Here is an 8,999-nt window from a genome sequence, read left to right as displayed (position 1 = left end):
TAAGGATTGATGTACATCTCATTATGAGAACATCAGCAATGTGTTACTAGCAGACATGATCTTAGCTAACCAACCAAGAGTCACTTAGAAATGGGCTAAGATGTCTAAATTTTGGCATTTTATTAATTTCACTTTTATTTTTCTATTTAATTTTAGACTTTAATTTCACTAAGGCAAAAGAAGTTCTGCATTTCATTTAGGAGACATCTGGAGCAAAGTTATTAAAAGCTGATGTCAGAAGCATACTCTCAAGTAACTATCCTTAAGCCAAACAACAAAGATTATGAACCTTGAAGAAACAGGTTGAAATTATAGCAGTTCTCTGAAACAGTTAAATATGACATGTCATAGCTAGCTCACATACTACCAGTAACAATGGCTTGTGTTTCCCATACTTGATACTGGAGCAGAAACATCTTTTAACTCTAAACCTATCTCTTTAACCCTCTGATGTTAGTTACATAAAATGTTGAATGCTACAAGACTGCAGTATTTTGTATTGGCTATAAAATACATGTACTCAGAGTTAAACATTTATTTTTCAATATTGAAAGGAAGTGAGAAATGCAATGGCAGGAGGTGTTTCCCTCTCCATGAAAGCAGAAGTCTTGTGCTAGGTTAATGGCTGAAACCAGAAGAAACAATTGGGTTTGAGTCTGTAGAAATAATCTCTTCTATGATAGTGAAATTTTTCACTAAATATATTTTCTTCTGTCTTTCTATTAAGCAGCTCCCATGTGCTACCTCACCTATCCAGGCAAAAATCTATGTAGCTGTAGCATATCTGGGAACTTACGTCTCTGCACTACTAAAACCAAACCAGTGTTTTGACACTTAAGTTTTCCTTCCTAAAAGATGCTAATCTTTTGCATGGATCACACAGCTTGAAGATGCACAATGCTGGTATTTAAATAATTTCTGTGTAAAGGTCACTGTTTAAAATTGTGGAGAATGCTTCCTGCTTTTGTGATTATTCATTTCAATAAGCTAAAAACTGTGTAAGTCCAAACTATGACTGAATTTCGAGTTAGAGCACAAAGGTCAGGGCTACCTATTTTTTGTGACAGCTAAATTCAATCTCAGTACTGCCAATGCAGTGGGCTAGTGCCAACGAAGAGCCCATGAGAGACAGAGTCCTTCCGGTCGTGCCTGCCTTCCAGGTAATGGGGTATTTCATTAGAGGGGATTTGACTTTGCTATGTGAAAATGTAGGTGAAAACACAAAAAAATTTTGTTGGTAAAGTTGCCTTTTTCTTCTTTTTTTTTTTTTTTTTTTATTTTTTTTTTTTCAGGACCAGCAAGTAGATAAGGTCCTTCTAGGCCACATCTGGTAATAGTAATATCCTCAAGAACAGCTTAAAGGCTTGCCTCACGAATCCTGTCAGTGATGCCAACAGCTAGTACAATGTGCCCTTTCTGCTTTGGAGCCAAAAAAACCCTGAAGTACTACTGAAGCTGGTTTGTTTCTGCCAAACAGCCACTATGCCTAGGCTGCTAGGGTGTAGTTTGCAATGCCACATTATGTAGATTTCCCTCAGCTGCTGGATTGCAGCATGAGCAGGTTTGGGAAGATGTTGTTTCTATACTACCCTAGCCCTGCAGAAGGTTATCTGAACTGGCTAAAATAGATGCACATCAATGTTTTCTGGTTTTGTCTAGAGGACCTCACGGGAGACACAGTTGTTTTGGCAACATACTAACAAGCCTCAGATAGAATGCATAGCTCCAGACTCTGCCTCATTCTGGCAGAGACCTGCACCTGTTGTTAGGAAAATTATGACAGACTTGGGCCATTAGAAGATGAGGGGACTGCTACATGTGTCTTCTCAGTAAAAGATGTTGATATGTGCTTTCATCTTTCTCTGTAACAAAACATGAGCTGATCATACAGTGGCAACGTTTACAAGGTTACTGCTGAAATATACACAGCACAGAAGGTGTAAATTGAAAAGTGAGACCACATCTTGTTATGTTTCTTATCCTGGTGTGGAGTGTTAAGATGAATCAGGAATATCTCCAGATGTCACCAATTAAACACAAGAGATTGAGCACATTATGTAGCCAAAACATATATTGGAAAAAGAAGACACTGAAGTTCCTTGTCGAACTGAAGTTTTCATGTCGATCAACTCTAATCCCATTTTTTTTAATTTAAATGATCATCCTTTGATGATACACTCCTGCCCTGCCATAAACTCACTGTATCCCAGGCTAGTGCCATAAAGTATCCTTCAGCCACCCGAGTCAGTCATGCCACATTGCAGGGCGTGTCCTTGCAGTACAGAAATGTTGTACCCATGGTGAAGCTCCCTGATCAATAACCATGATCACAAATTCTGCGAGGCACCCAGGGCAGGTGGGACTCAGCCTGCCAGTGGTCAGTAGCCTGTGCACTTCATCTGCTGTCACACAGAATTACTTTCTGAATTCACTATCTTTTTCACAGTCCTTTGAAACAAGTATTTGTTTGTTGTTTTTCTTTACAACCCTTTCACATGGCACAAATTTCATTTGTAAGGCATGGGTTGGAAAAGTAGGTATAAAAAGTGCTATTTAAAAAAAGCACAAGAACCCTATCTGAACAGCTCTAAATTTCTATACATGAAAGGAGACTGCAAAAAAGACAGCACATTTCCAAAACTAAAATAAGTAAATAAATAAATAAATAATTTTTTTTAAACTCCTGATGTAAAGAGCTTCTAGGATGGTTCCTATTTTTAATTTATGAAATGTGGAACAAAGCAAGATACAACAGTCATATTCCCCAGTCAACAGGAGTCATGAACGTCAAAGTCCAGTCCAATATTCATAAGGATATTTAAGCTATTCACTTGCTCCCCTTTATGATTTGTTTGTAATAGTAGAAAGGCACAGTTACAGAATAGACCTAGGATAGTCTTTACTTTTGGCAGCTTCATTTTGGCAGCAATAAAGCATTGAAAGCTGAAGCTCTTTATATTGAGCACAGTCTGGAAGATCACATTTTTTGCAGCAGTTATGGAAAACTTGGCTCCAGAATCATGTATGCTCTTATTTAGAAGTAACTTCTGAGTCAAAGAGATTTTAATACAACATTGCAGTCAAAGGATACTTCTTTCACCTGCTTGGACTGAGTGCCACTCCATGTTCTTGGCAAGCAGTGAGAGACACTGATTCACAAGTGGATTCATATTTTTCCCATTTATTTTTTTTTTTCTTTTTCCAGCTTCTCTGTGTGAATGGCCTGTATGATCTGACCTGTATTGTCTGGTATTGTGTTCTTCCATCTCTAAAGTTGTTTCACTGAAATGGCAGAGAACAACAGTATTTATGTCCAAAGTCACCTTAAAAAAGTTTCCATTAAAGCTACACTATACTCTCCATAACATTTACAGAATAGACAAACCAAAGAGTTTACACATTAAGCACGAGAATTTTTTCAACTGGTAGAATATAGATTGGTCCAATTTGTTATTATGAACAGACTGGAACAGTCTTGGCAACATGACTGTTGCCAGGTATAGTAACATAAACATCTGAATAATGATTCAGGGGGATGATCATCTATCCCTCCCTTGCAGACCAGGAACAGTCTGCCCTACAGGCAGCTCTTAAGACAATGGTCTCTTGAGGGGAAACAGGCACATTCATGTTTTATAGATGTCATCTAGAACACCCAAACAATCAAGTTATCCATGAATGACAGAAAGAAATTTGAGAAAACAGTAAAAGAAAGAGGAAAAAATTATTCTGACCCAACTGTTCCAGCCCTATACTTATAGCGTAGGCAGAAGAGTCTGTTTCCAGTTTTCCATATTATTTATTTTATAAAAGCAAAGTCATGCTACAGGAAAACCACAGTAAATGTTTGCCTTTGCCTAACAAAGAATTTACATAAACATCTGCAACTATAAAAAAAACCCTCCAACCCAGCTTACTTCAGCCTCTAATTCTGATGCACACCACTGTTTTTTGTTAATTTCAGGTGGCTTTACTACTACAAGATGAGACCTCATACACCAGAGGGACCAGAATATACTAACCTCACTGTCATGTAATTTAGGCTCAGTCATACCTCAGACAATATTTTTACAAGGTCACTTTGCAAAAGTATGTCTAGCCTACCCAAATGACAATATTATTTATGCCAAAGGTTTCACTTTAGGGATGGAAGTATTCCAGTGACTATTTAATAGGCTATATGGAGAGCCTAAGAAAACATCAGTTGTTGCACACGCAGCTTATGTATGTAATATAGAACTAAAGAGTGCAGACTGATCATTGGCAATGTGGCCTAAATTTGGCCTCAGTTAAAAAAAGCCACAAAAGCAATAAGCTTTTGAGCACACTGATATTATTTTTGGAATTCCTGAGCTTTACCAGAAATATGAATACACAAGTGAGAAATATATATTAATTCAGTAGCTCCTTGGATATTAAAAATGCAGAAGGTATTTTTCAGAAGAGAGTTTGTAACACAGGCATATGGCTTTTTACAAGCAAACAGGACAGCTTATTCTCAGCTACAGTCTCAGAACAGGGAACATAGAGGAGAGGAACTGTCACTGACTCGATAAGGAACTGGATGAACGGTCACACCCAAAGAGTTGTGATCAGTGGCTCAGTGTCCAAATGGAGACATATGACAAGTGGTGTTCCTCAAGGGTCAGCACTCAGACCACTGCTATTTAACATCTTTGTCCGTGACATGGACAGTGGAATTGATTGCTGACAGCACCAAACTGTGTGGTAAATCAGCATGCTGGAGGGAAGGGATGCCATCCAGAGGGACCTTGACAGGCTGGAGAAGTGGGATCATGATTTTCCCCATCTATTCTGCTCCTGTGAGACCCCACCTGGACCACTGTGCCCAGTTCTGGAATCCTCAGCATAAGAAGGACACAGAGCTCATGGAACACATCCAGTGGAAAGCCACTAAAATGATCAGAGGGCTGAAGCACCTCCCCTGTGAAGCCAGGCTGAGGAAGGTGGGGTTGTTCAGCCTGGGGAGGAGACTCTGAGGTGACCTCATAGCAACCTTACAGTATCCGAAGGGGGCCTACAAGAAATCTGGGGTAGGAATTTTGAAGAGGGGAGATTTAGATTAGACATTAGGAAAAAATTATTTTCTATGATGGTGGTGAGATGCTGACATAGCTTACCCAAGCTGTGGCTCTCCCCTTCCCTGGAAATGTTCAAGGCCAGGTTGGATGGGGCCTTGAGCAACCTGATCTATGGAAGATGTCCCAGCCCATGCAGGGGGGTTGGAACTAGATGATCTTTAGGGTACTTTCCATCCCTTGCAATTCTATGAATGGCACAAACTGTTAAAAAAGCTTTTTAGAAATACTGATGTAAAGATAATACTCTTTTCATATTCAAAGTAATTAGTATCAGGCCAAATGTTTCCAAAGGTGATTTGAAGGTAAAAAGCAAAACAAGCATATTTCTTTCTTCTCAACCTCTCTTCTTAGAACACAAGCTTCATTCATGAACTTTCTTTCTGGTAGATTTGTAACAGTTTTCTGGGAAATTATACCTCTTAAAAGGCTGAAACCTGCATTGGAAATTCATCATTTCTACTAATTAAAATAATGGTGAGAATTCAATATATTCGTATGGTTTGAAATCTGTCTAGGTATCACTACTGAATCTTGTAAGCTCTGCTGTTTAAAAGGTTAGTTTATTTGGGAACTGTGGTGTTCTATTGCAGTAGCAGGAGTTCTCATGCCATACTTATCTATTTATAAAGCTCATCACTTAGAACTGGGAAAGGTACTTGTTCTGTGGCTTTGCAATTTTTGTCAAGGACACTGCTGTTATTGCCTAAGGAAAAAACTGGCATCCAAACAATCCCAGTGCATCTGACTCGTCAATATAATGTAAGTAAGATTTGGAGGAACAGAAGAGGAGGCCTCACAGGTTGAGGAAGAAGCAGGAAAAACATGGTTCATAGATTCAGGAAAACCCAGCCAAGCATTTTGAGTAAAAATGAATAGCATAAGAGGCTTCACAATACATAATATATCCACTACACAATATTCTATGGCCGTTCTGATTTCAATATCAAAAACTGGTATTTATTACCCTACAGAACTGTGAAATAGCTGCCATTCTTCTGTCATATTGCCACTTAAGTCCATGCTTTTTGAAAGCACCAAAGCTTGCAGAAATCTGAGGCTTTTTACCATGATAAAAACTGCAGAAAGATAAGCAACCATGGTCTTGGTTTTGAGAATGCTTTTTGTGAACTGTTAGTCAAAGCAGCTATGTTACCAAGATTAGCAGCAGACTATGGAGGGTTGCTCTCCCACATCTGGCCATTCTAGTGTTTAGGTCTGCTCTGTATTTCACAAATACCTGTTGGTCTTTCAGCTGTCAGATCACAGGCTTAGTTCAGGTTCCAAAGGGGAGGTGTAGGGTCAAGGAAATAGCTTCAATAGTGACAAACTATTGGGTTCTTCCACAATAGCATATGGCTTTTAGAGTAGTAGCCCCCTGTGACAGCAGAAAACCACAAGCATTCAGATCCATTTGAGCAAGCCAGTATAAAATCACACAGATGAGGACAGACAGCGTGTGGCTCCTAGATATCCTGTGTGGAATGTAGTTTTAGAAGACAAACATGTTAAGCTGCTTGGCTGTGGGGATAGTCCAAAGACATCTCACACAAGGACTCGGTGCCTCAAGTTATCTACTGATTTCTACCTTGAATATCCAAAGTACACTTTTTCTGAAAGGTATGAAAGCATCTAAAAGAGAGCTTGGAGACTGAGGTGTTACTTATTCACACCCCATTAATAAATACACACTATAGCCCTCCGAAATAGAAGGAACATCAGGAGGGGACAATACAGGCAGCATTTCTAATTAAAGAAAAAAGGATACTATTGTACAAAGGTCATACATGACTGAACCAAAGTTAAGTCTAGACTCACAGCAATGAATTGAGGAACCTTTAGTACCAGAGCTGCAACTACAGCAAGTGAAGTTTTGTATGACATAAATATTTCTGAAGCTTCTGTTCTTGTGCTTCCTTGGCTCTGTGCTTACACAGACAACTCTTTTTACTGAGTTTTCCAAATAACAGTTAGATAGCTGTGATTTCAGGTAAGAAGAGACAGAACATAATTAAATGTACCTACATTATTTGAAAGAGGTTTGTCTTTTACCTTTCTCCCTCAATACTCTACACTTCTCCAACATGGCCTTTTCCAATACATGACCATTCTTCTGCTTAGAAATATTTTCCTAAAATCTTACCTAAATATTCCTTTCTGTAGTTAAGCCAGTAACGTCTTGTGCCACTCTGAACAACCTTTTCTTCTCTGCAGCAATATTTTACATTCTGGAAGATTTATCATGTCTCCTCTTAACTTCTTCTCTAGAATAAACAATCCAAATTTTTAAGTCCTTTCTATAATAGCCATGCTTTCTATATTTCTAAATTATCTCTACTAATCTTCTCTGGGTTTTCTCCCTGCTGGCCTGCATTCTTTACCAGAAAGCTGGACACAGCTGTCCAGCTGAAGCCTTAGTAGTGCTAAGAAGAGAGGAAAAAAATGTTAACTAACATCACCTCTTCTCGTCCAAGCATGGGCTTTGCTTCCCACTTCTCCATTAACATAATTTTTTAAAACTATGTTTGTTTCATGAACTGTTACAATTCTCAAATCCTTTGCTAGTAATCCAGCAATTATTTTTCATTTTAGCATTAATTATTCCTAGGAGTGATATTTTGTAGTTGTCTATATTAAACTGCACCCTATTTTTTTAATGCTTTTTTTCAATTAGTTGCAATCGTTATGAACTCTGATCTTATTCTCCAGCATGTTTGCAGGCCCTTATTTCTGAAGCTTCACCAAGGCAATGCTTCCTAGATTGCTTATCAGAATCCCATATGGGGCAGGTTAAATGATTGAATTATTAAACATATGTTTAATTATGTTACTTCTCTGATGTCTTCAAGCGCTGTTACCATACACTTTAAGAAAATTAGGTAATTTAAGTAATTAAATAAGCTAAGCGCAATTTCATCATGTTCTGATGAGTAATATGAAATAAAAAATCTCCTCCTTGGAAGGAAAAGATTTGCTGAAATGCAGTTCATCCATAATTCAATATATTCTGTGCAAGATTAATTATTGGCTTTCAGTAGTTGATGTAATCCAGCAGCATTAACCAAGCTAGTATGGAGCTGTGCCTAAAAACCTGGTAGGCATTCAGTCGATGGCATCTCTTTACCCCAGGTCTGTCACCAACAGTAGCACTATAGCCTCTGGATGCAAATTGAGAGAATATGCCTAGGTGCTTTAATATAGGTTAAATGAATGTGTGGAACTGAAGGAAAGCCAGCATCTGTTCTGGATCTGAACAGATGGTATGATGGAGGAAGGCATTACAAAGCTTTCTCAAACTTTTTATATTAGCAAGGGTACAAGAGACATTCTGGAAAAAGAGAATTTGTAAGGGCTTCTTCCTTGTATTGACATAGCAAATTGTGTCATCTTGAGACAGTAACTAAAACTATTTCAATTTCTGTATGTCCCCAGACAAATGGCTATAATTCCTCTCACTGAGGAAAAAGGTGAGAAGGTAAATAATTAAACTGTCAGAACAACTTTTCTCATCTGTCATTTGATAACTGATCTGCCACATCTGCATAAATGAAATGAAACACCTCCAGCAATTGCTTTTAGACTGATTTCCACATGGTTCTTTACACTTTAGTCAAGTGTACTGCCACTAAGAGGAAGTCCACATGCTACAGAAAAGGAATATAAGGGTGGTGCTAAGTGTGTGAAATCCTTAGTGATGACTGCGAATGTAAAACAGCATTCATATTTGGGAAAACCAACTTGACTTTGGGTGAGATAATGGAATGTTCTCTAAGAAGATCCCCACCCTTGCATGTGAAAATAGAATCTGACAGTGGTCAAGCTGGGGATGAACCTCTTGTCTTCCGAAACACTGGGTATGTAATCAGGATGCATTTTCTATTTGAATTTTGTTACTAAGCA

Source organism: Heliangelus exortis, chromosome Z (assembly GCF_036169615.1).
Source record: "Heliangelus exortis chromosome Z, bHelExo1.hap1, whole genome shotgun sequence".
In the NCBI taxonomy this organism is placed as follows: Eukaryota; Metazoa; Chordata; class Aves; order Apodiformes; family Trochilidae; genus Heliangelus; species Heliangelus exortis.
This window is presented reverse-complemented; position numbering follows the sequence as displayed.